The sequence below is a fragment of the Gorilla gorilla genome, chromosome 8 (assembly GCF_029281585.2).
Source record: "Gorilla gorilla gorilla isolate KB3781 chromosome 8, NHGRI_mGorGor1-v2.1_pri, whole genome shotgun sequence".
In the NCBI taxonomy this organism is placed as follows: Eukaryota; Metazoa; Chordata; class Mammalia; order Primates; family Hominidae; genus Gorilla; species Gorilla gorilla.
This window is the reverse complement of record NC_073232.2, coordinates 71,655,915-71,666,429: the sequence shown is the minus strand read 5'-3', so window position 1 is coordinate 71,666,429 and position 10,515 is coordinate 71,655,915. Positions and strand designations below refer to the sequence as shown.

Sequence of the window (10,515 nt, the reverse complement as noted above, 5' to 3'; positions counted from 1 at the left end):
CTTCAAAACTGCATTTTGTTAAAGTTTCTGTACTAAAATTTAGAAAAACTGAACTACACAGATACTGAAAAGTTAAAAATGCCTTAATTTTTTATTCCTGGTACCACTACCACAATTTACAGGGCAATATACCTGATGTAATGAAAAGAAAAAGAATAAGACAAAGCTACAACAGATAAAAGACCTGAGGAATGTACATCTAATTAGCACTACAGTGCATTAATTGACAGCTGCACTTTTTGCAAACTGTGGCTATGACAGTCCTGAACAAGAAGGGTTTCCTGTTTAAGCTGCAGTAACTTTTCTGATTATGGATCATCGTTCCTTCTGTGACAGATTTTTACAGTTCCTCTAATGCACTTGGGACGACTGTCTCAAAGTAACCTGCAGCTTTCCTGACTACTCCTCGCTCTCTCTCCTGCTAAGAACTGTAGCCCTTTTCTGCTGTTTTTAGAACCTTCTGCTACCATATCCACCACTTCCACCACCAGATCCATAACCACCACCATAGGGACTGCCCGAGCTTCTTCCACCAAAACTGCCCCCTTTCATGTGTCCATAATTTGATTGCTGTTGTCCACTGTAATTTCCAAAATCATTATAGTTCCCACCACCACCGTAGTTACTACCGTCAAAATTTCCTCCTTCATTGTAACCATCATATCCTCCAACACCGCCACCATATCCACCACCTTGGTTTCCATATCCTAGTCCACCACCACCATACCCGCCTCTACTATAACCAGGACCACTGCCATAGTTGCCACCATCACCTCCTAATCCATTATATCCACATCACCTCCTCCATAACTACCTCTGCTGCCACCACCTCCACCACCATAGCCTCCTCTTCCACCAAAGTTTCCATCATGGCCAAAATTACCTCCACCACCTCCAAAGTTTCCTCTGTGACCCATACTATTGCCAGATCCACCTCCACGACCCCTCTGTGATCCAGCAGGCTGCATCACTTGTTTAGCAAGGGCCTTTTTCACTTCACAATTATGCCCATTAATAGTGTGGTATTTCTGAACAACAATTTTATCAACTGTATCATGATCATCAAAAGTTACAGAAGCAAATCCTCTCTTTTTTCCACTCTGCCTGTCTTCCATAACTTCTATGGTTTCAATCTTGCCGTACTTTTCAAAGTAGTCTCTCAAATTATATTCTTCTGTATCTTCTTTAATACTGCCAACAAAAATTTTCTTCACTGTTAGATGGGCACCAGGCTTCACAGAATCCTCTCTAGAAACAGCTCTCTTTGGTCCACTACACGCCCATCAACCTTGAATGGTCGAGCACGCATTGCTGCATCCACCTCTGTAACACAAGAATAAGTCACAAAACCAAAGCTCCTGGAACGTTTTGTTTGGGGGTCTCTCATTACCACACAATCTGTGAGTGTGACCCATTTCTCAAAATGTTCTCTTAAACTATCATCTGTAGTTTCAAAGCTCAGACCACCAATAAACAGTTTTCTTAACTCCTCTGGTTCCTTTGGATCATGGCCCTCCTCCCCCCAGCGGCGACGGCGACTGCCGGAGTCGGGCTGGGGGCAACCAGGCGGTTTTACCTCCATTTTGAGACAGGACTCACCTCTTCCAACTTGAGATCAATATGGGACCGAGAGGAAGGTGGCCAGCTTTTTCATTTAGGCAACTCTGCCTGGATCAGCTCACTTTCCCTCTGCAGTTCAGGACTTATTCTGAACTTAATTGATAACTTGTTGTGACTTCAGGAAAAACCACACTGTCTTGCAGTATCTCAGTTGAGCCACTGACATGGACCTGAAAATGGCTTTTTAAATGGTTAGATGAGGCCGGAATGTACTTTTAGATCAAAAGTGAAGTAAGGAGGGGTCAGGAAAGATGAGAGTTGCTGGTAATTTTGGTGCTCTAGATGCCCTAGACCTGGGGATGGGGGGATGGTCAGGGATGCTGGTTGGAAAACATTTTTTCCTGAGCTGTGGACATTTCAATATTTCTCACTCCACATTTCTACCACTTTTGGTTGTTCTTTGAACATTTTTTGCATATTTTACTTGCATGCAAATACTCTCCCCAAATCCACTGTTTCAGTGCTAAGCAGCCCAGCTCCAGTCCCATCTTCTCTGGGAGCTTTCCAAATCTCACCATCTTCCTCTGAGATACCATAGCTTTCTGTCTGTGTTTGACTCTGCCATGTCTTGAGCCTGCCCTCTCACTGGTCTGCCAGCTCTTAGAAGGCTGGCATCATTATTCTTCTCTGACTGTCCCAGGTGTTTGGCACACAGTGGATGAACGTAGAAGGAGCTTCATGTGTGCTTGAACAGAATGAAAGGACAGCTGTGATTTTCTCCTGTGCGGCTGATGCCTTCTCTGTCCCATCCAGAAGCAGGATTGCACTGAGATCCCTGGAGTTGTCTGTGGCCCTTGTAAAATTAAACGCCAAGAGAACCTTGGTTAACAGAAGAAATGGAGAAGGACCAACTTCTAGTTTTCTGTGCCAGAGGTCAGGGCATTGCTTCTTCTCTGTGAATTGCTCTGACTTGCTGAATTGAAACTTTCTTTACTTTTGGGCAGATATGAGTAATTTGGGGGCAGATAAGAGCTTCTGGGAAGTTGTCATTGCAAATGGCTTGGCAGTGATGCTGCTACACAATGGTTATCCAGGACTCATTTTTTTCCTAGTTTGAGTTACTTAAAAAAAACCCTAAGAATTACTTGATTTAAAAATAATAGGTCAAGACCTTCTGGCACTACTGAAACTTCTGAGTGGGCCTCAAATGGTCGCTTGAGAATCTATTCAGACAACCCAGCAGTTGGCAGATGTAACACTCATCATGCCTCTGCACTCTTTTGTCATTAGTTGATTACATAACAAATATCAGTGGGCTGGGCGTGGTGGCTCAGGCCTGTAATCCCAGCACTTTGGAAGGCCGAGGTGAGTGGATCACGAGGTCAGGAGATCGAGACCATCCTGGCTAACACGGTGAAACCCCGTCTCTACTAAAAATACAAAAATTAGCCGGGCATGGTGGTGGGTGCCTGTAGTCCCAGCTACTCGGGAGGCTGAGGCATGAACCCAGGAGGTGGAGCTTGCAGTGAGCCAAGATCGCGCCACTGCACTCCAGCCTGGGCGACAGAGCGAGACTCCTTCTCAAAAAACAAACAAACAAAAACAAATAGCAAGCATGAAGTTGTGTGCCTGAGTGAAGCCCTAGCAAAGGAATCAAAGAGCAAATTTTTACATGCAGGTCAGCAACTGTTGGTGTGCTCCACGGGGAATTTACCTTCAGGGCACACTCGGGCCCCCACTGTGCCACCATCACTGCCGACCTCCCTGCCCAGGGGAATCCGCTCCCAGGCGGATTCTCCCTCCTCATGCCACTTGTCCTTCCCACCTCCCATTTACTTATGTGTGTCAACACAAAGCTGTCCACTGACTCTCTCCTTTGTTCTGGAGATATCATTCTGGGAATAAAAAGGAGAGTGGATGGGCCATAAACAGTGTGTGGGATGGAAAGTATCAGACAATTCAGATGTCTGTGAGGCCAGGGGAAGCCTCCTCTTTGGGGGCAAGGACACTGGCTCAGTCCAGGCTGTGTCCAGCCTCAGGGCCAGCTGTGAGCAAGTGTCATTTGCTCTTCATCCCACTCTGAATGGGCAGGTGTGAACGCTGGTACAACAGGCTTTCTCAGGCTATTTTCAATTGTGTGCAGCTGGTGTTTGAAAGAGCATTGCATTTAGGAATAGGGCTACTTTATGCTCTGGGGGTGAGGAAGGACGGAATGAGAAGGCTCTGGTTCCAGCCCATCCCAAACCACTGTGCAACACCCTGCCTCTGAGGTAGCCCAGAGTGGAAAGTGCCTGGGGTCCTGCATACCCACTGCTGCTAGTGGCTTGTTAGCCATGAACATATTGCCGCCCGATTTCTGAGATAGCACTTGTCACATCCAGAGGAAGAAATAATTATCAGATGTGAGAGATATTGGTGGTGGCAGAGGGTAGAGAGGGGGCTGGGGGGAATCCTGAGGGTAAGTGTTGTCTGTGGGGCCCAGGCCCAGGCCTAGGTGAGCAGGCACTGAAATTCTCTAGGATAGAGGATGTAGCGATGCTAAAGGCAGCCATCACTGCATTAATTTTACAATGATTTTACATGTGTTTGCACCTGCACTCTGAGGGAGTTTCCAGGCTGGACGTGGTGGGATGTGCCTGTCTTCAAGGACCTGCCCTTCCACCAGGGGAGCCAAGATGAGCACTTACACTAAATTTGTATTTGCCACAGTGAACAGCTCCTATGCTCATGGATGGCACTGACTGTGATTTACCATTGGGGATGGTCCATCCTGAAGAGGGCCTTTCCTCTCCTTTGCAAAAGGATTTAAGAAGCAGAGAGAGACACATGATCCTCCCCAACCCATGGTCTCCTTGAGCCCCATGGCTGCTGATGCCGGGGCAGCAGGAATAGAGCTCCCAGGAGCTCTCCTACCCGGCGAGAGTCAGGCCCCAACCCACAAAGCACAGCCCAGGGAGTGCGCTTGCAATTCTAGTCTTTTTCTGAGCATCCTTTCTCTAGATTAGAGAAAATCCGTTTAAAGTAAATTAATGGTCAGATGACCTCTGCGAAACCTCTAAAATGATTTCTCATACCCATTAGGCTCAGCTCCTTATATTATATCAGGCAGACAGGAACTGTATTTTAAATCTCTAATAGCACCTAGTATCATATTCAGCACCATAATTCTGATGAATAAATTTCTTTACCTTTCTTGGTGAAAATTATTCACCCTGAGGGCATCTGTTTGGGTCTTGAAAAAGGCATTAGATATTTTCTTTATATACGTTTGCTACACGCACACACACACACACACAGGAGTTATGAAATCCAATATAACATGAACATCCATTAACTTACCACTCAAGTTGAGAAGCTATCTTTGTGTTCTTCCAAGATCCCATTCCTCCCTTCCATGAAACCCTGAATTTTGTGTATATTATGGCCATAATTGTCCACATGTGTATGTATCTCCAATTGTATTGTTTAGATTCTACAGTCACTGGCTTTGTTTAGGAGTGAGTACCACAGTGGTTACAAATAGTGGTTTTGGAATCAAACTGATTGTGTCGAAATCTCCGATGAAGCATTTACTAGTTGTGCAACCTTGAATGCATTACTTACCGGCTCTGAACATCAGTTTCTTCACTCCCAAATGGCGGTAATCCTGCCCAGCTCATCCCTCTCCTGGAGTTGCCCAGGGGATTGAATGGAATGAGACCTTGTCCATTTCTTCTTGGCCCATTATCGGCCCTCAACTAAGGTTGAGGGCAACCCTCTGCCCCAGACATCCCTGGTAACTCCTGTCAAACACATGCACCCTTCACCACTGGCACCTACTCCAAGCCACCAGGCCTTAAAACAGCAGCAAAGTAGGAACCCTTGGGACGAGCAAGAGCGCCGGACTTAATTTATAGCCTTTCCTGTGTCCACACAGGAAGACAAATGTGCTGGGCAGAGGACAGCAGATGCCATTACCAGATCATTACTTAGCAAGTTGCTTGGTCTTGGCAGGAAATGGTTCATCATTTTCAGATGAGTAGAGAGCTGCAGAACCTTGTAACTGTCCTCCCTCGTTCTGCACCCCTGTCGCAGACGCAATGGTCCTTGCCAAAGCTTTCCCTCCCACGGTGCCTTATCGAGATAAGTGACTGGGGATGTGGGATGCCGCATGATCCGCTGAATGCAAGAGCCCTGAACTCAGAAGGGGGCTGGGGTCAAAGCCTTCCAGGGCTGGAGAGTGAGGCCGGAAACCCCAAAAGATAAATGAGGACTTCTGGAACAAGATGAGAAGATGAATTAAACTGTTTACTTCGAGCATGCACATAATGTTCCAGAAAAATCCACTTTGGCTGCCACAGTAGCCCTTTTGGAATTTATGAAGACCCTTGCCAGGGCCCTCACACTGGGGCTTAGTGCTCAGGTCTTGCATCTGTCTTTTTTTTTTTTTTGAGACGGAGTTTCGCTCTTATCACCCAGGCTGGAGTGCAATGGCGTGATCTCGGCTCACTGCAACCTCTGCTTCCCAGGTTCAAGCAATTCTCTTGCCTCAGCCTCCCGAATAGCTGGGACTACAGGTACCTGCCACCATGTCCTGCTAATTTTTGTATTTTCAGTAGAGACAGGGTCACCGTGTTGACCAGACTAGTCTTGAACTCCTGACTTCAGGTGATCCCGCTGCCTCGGCTTCCCGAAATGTTGGGATTATAGGTGTGAGCCACGGCCCCCGGCCGCACGTGCTGTTTTACAGCAATCCAGTGGGGCAAGATCACCAAGCTCACAAAGGAAGAACCTGAGGCTCAGGAAGCAAAAATTATTGCCCAAATTAAAATACATAGTAAGAAGCTGATTTGATTCCAAACCAATATCTGTTTAATTTCAAAGCTCAGGCTGGCTCTATTTCACCATCCTGTGTCCCTCAGCAGGGTGACAGGTCACCATGAACAGGACAGCCACTGGCCAGCAGTGTCTCAATCACTGATTGTCCACTGTGCTTACGCACCCACAGGGCCCTTGGTGCTGAATAGATGGTGGATTTTTGGCTTTTTTGTCTGTCCCAAATCTTTAGAAGCCTGTTGTCTATGGTGACAGTGATTTCAGATTGGCTAAGTTTGACAAGCAATGAGCAACAATACATTTTTAGAGGTGTTGGTTATTCCACGTGCCAGGAAGACAGAGAGAACGTCTCAACCAAATTGTCAAGGTAAGAGTCTTTCAGGAAAAGGATATGGCTAAGAATTCTAAAAGGGGTGGGGGTTGGTTTAACAAGAAGGAGCAGGGAAAGGTGTCTACCTTGAATCTCCAATCTAAAAGGTTGGTATAGGCATAAGATGTCAAGAAAATTAGCAGAAAACATCGTGTTGAGCCCTCAAGATTTGCTTGGAGCGGAGGAGACCACACTCCTGCAGCTGGGTGGTCAGGTAACTAGGTTTCTGACCTTACAGGAGCAGCCGTGTGACTGCACACCTGGCTGGGGCTTGAGGCTGGGGGTTGGGGAGACATGGTGACCCAGCGATCTACTCAGTTCAGCTGCTGTTTCCCCAACAGGAACCCTAGGGTTGCAGGGAGGGGCTGTTGGTTTTGTCAGTCCATTGTGCTTGGGGTGAGGAAAATATTTAGGATATATTTTAAGTAATCTTAAATTAAAAATTAAAATTATTGTCATGAAACTGTGTGTGATTCTTATTTTTGGATAGAATTAAGAACTCTTCAGCCGGGTGTGGTGGCTCACGCCTGTAATCCCAGCACTTTGGAAGGTGGAGGTGGGCAGATTACTTGAGCTCAAGAGTTTGAGACCAGCCTGGCCAACATGGTGAAACCCTGTCTCTACTAAAAATACAAAAATTAGCTGGGCGTGGTGGCATGCACCTGTAATCCCAGCTACTCGGGAGGCTGAGGCATGAGACGAGAATCGCTTGAACCTGGGAGGCGGAGGTTGCTGTCAGCTGAGATTGCGTCACGGCACTCCAGCCTGGGTGACAGAGTGAGACTCAGTCTCAAAAAAAAAAAAAAAAGAACTAATTTATTAGTATCTGTGGAGAGTAGATATAAGCATTTGTCCACAATTTTTTTATTGTTTCACTTATATCCTCCCATCCCTGCTTTAGTTCTCCCTTCCTCCCACTGAATTAGTTAAAAGACAATCCAGATTTTTATACCATTTCAGTCATAAATGCTTAACTATGTGTCTCTAAGTGAAAGAGACTAAAAAAAATAAACATTTTACCATTATCAAACTAGAAATATGAAAAATAATTCCTAAATATCATCTAATATTTGGTCAATACTTAAATTTTCCTGATTCTCTTCAGGTGATTAAAAAAGGAAATAAACAAGTGTACACCTTATATTTGGTGTGTATGAACATATCTATCTATCTCAACCAACAGTGCTCCCTTCTTCTTTTTTCTCCTTGTTATTTATATGTTGAAGAAACTCAGTCATTTGCCCTGCAGAATTTTCTACACTGTGGATTTGCCTGACTACACCCTGTGGTGCTGTTCCTCTATCTTGTTCTGGGGAAGTTAATAATTAGATCTAGAGGCTTGATCAGATTTGGAAGTTTTTGCAAAACTATTTCCCACTTATTGCTGTGTTCTTCCTGCTGCAGCTCACAGGGGCACTGGGAGGCTGAGGTCTCTCCTTCGGGATGTGTAGATTCATCAGTGGGATTAGGTGATATCAGCCTCCTCTATCCTGCAAGAAATTTCTCACCAGCTGTCCCCTAAGGATTTGGCAGCTAATCATGGTCATTGTCAGATTCATTATTTTATTAGGGTTATGAAACGCTGATATCCTCACACAATAATTATTTCTGCATTTGTTAGCTGAAATAATTCTATGAATAAGAACTTTTGGTCATCAACTAATTAGTTTCCCCTGAAAATAGTTGGTACAAGAAAGTCCAGATAAATGCTCTGTTCTTTCCATTTATATATCAGTTTTCAGAATAACAATTTGGTGTTCTAGCAATCTCCAGTGTGACCAATGCTATTATTATGAACTCATGGATTTTAACTTCTTTGATGTAGTTTGACTGGTTGCAATCATTGTTCTTTTTGATGCTTAAATTGTGCCATCCTCGGCCAGTGAGAATCCGTTTGGACTGGCCTCTCTGTCTTTTTGACATTTCCCTGATAGTCTTAGTTAGCTTTCTTGCATCTCCTACAATTTCCGATGAGACCTGGAATCAGACTTTTTTTCCCCCAGTGGATTCCTAGGACAAATATTTATAAACTAAAGTCTGGATACTACTTGGTTTTCATTGCTTCTGGGTATTTTCTTTTTTTTGAAATCAAGGAAATAATATTTTTACTGGGCTAGAAAATATGTATTTATTTTATTTAAAAATAAAAGTACATCATGAGTTTTTACTTGCATTTCTGTTTTTTTTTTTTTTTTGAGCCAGCGTTTCACTTCTATCACTCAGGCTGGAGTGCAGTGGCACTATCTGGGCTCTGCAACCCTCTCTCCCACCTTCCTGCCCAAGTGATCCTCCAGCCTCAGCATGCCTCCCCCTCAATAGCTGGGGACTACAGATGTGTGCCACACTCCTGGCTAATTTTTGTGTTTTTTAGTAGAGATGGGGTTTCACCATGTTGCCCAGGCTGGTCTCGAACTCCTGAGTTCCGGCAATCTGCCCACCTTGGCCTCCCAAAGTGCTGGGATTACAGGCGTGAGCCACTGCATCCAGCCCTTTACTTGTATTTCTAAGTCACGTTTAAAATTACAGGGATCTTAACTACTTTGACTTAATGTTAATTTTCTTTACTTTTACACTAAAAGTTCTTGATTCCTAATAACATTGTGGTGATATGTGTGTGTGTGTGTGTGTGTGTGTGTTTGTGTAGGTTCAAACAACGTCAACAGCACCACTTGTTATTAATAAAAAATAAGGCTACAGAATACTATTTGAAATTTCTCTGTATTCTTTTTGTCCTTAAGATATATTCCTGTAGGGATGAACAATTCCATATCTGTGTCTTAAACTTACTTAAAGTAATTTTTCTCTTTACTTCCCTCTTATCCGGTCCAATGTCATTAAACACCAACCTAATATATAGTTAGGTTCATTTATTTTCTTTTGATTTGTAATCATTTTTTTCGCATTTTGGTTGAATTTTATTTTGTAACAATGTAACACGTCCAAAAGGTTCCAAAGTCAGAACTCTAAAGCAGGTGCCCTCTGAGCAATCGAGCTCTGTTCCTGTTTCCTGCTTCCTATTTTCTCCTTCTCTCACAGGTAACCATTTTTTAAAAATTGAGTTTTGTTTTCTTCATTTCATTTTAAAAACAAAACAGGCACTCACATATTTATACTGACTTCTGTCTTAGACAAAAGATATCGCGCTACACTTGCTATTCGGCGCCTTGCCTTTTGTCTTTAATATATGCAGACCTTTCTTGCTTCTTTTCACAGCAGCACAGTCCTTGATTGTGTGGGTGTATCACAGTTTATTCACATTGTCCCCCGTGATGGACACTGGGTCCCCCATGATGGACACTGGGGTTATTTCCGTCTTTTTCTATTACAAATAGTGTTGTAGTAGGCAGCTCTGTGCCTGTATTGTTTGCATTTTTTGTTAACAAGTTGAATGAGCTTAGAAATCATCTTAGTTATAATCTTCCAGGGGTTAGGTAAGTAGAATTATTCACTGAACATATAGGTATTTATTGATGTTTATTATGTGACAAAACCTGTGCTAGTTTTGGTGAAAGAGGGCTAGACAGAGTGATGAACAACACAGGCATGGCTCTGCCCTTGTGGGGCTTACAACACAGTAGGGAAAGTGTGTGAGTAATGGTAGAAATAAATGTATAATTACATGTGTGATGAACGACATGGGGGGAATGAAAAGAGTGAGCTAAGAAGGCTGAGATGGTGGTGAGCGGCCAGAGAAAGCCTCCAGAAGGAATGGCCATTAGGTGGGCGTCTGGAGGAAGAGGAAGAACAGACCAGGCAGAGATGCAAAGCAA

At 44.2% G+C, this 10,515-nt stretch overlaps 1 pseudogene; it reads right to left on the bottom strand.

Moving 5' to 3' along the window:
- Window positions 1–213: 213 nt before the first annotated feature.
- On the bottom strand, window positions 214–1,592 carry LOC101148228 (heterogeneous nuclear ribonucleoprotein A3-like; annotated as a pseudogene).
- Window positions 1,593–10,515: the final 8,923 nt, after the last annotated feature.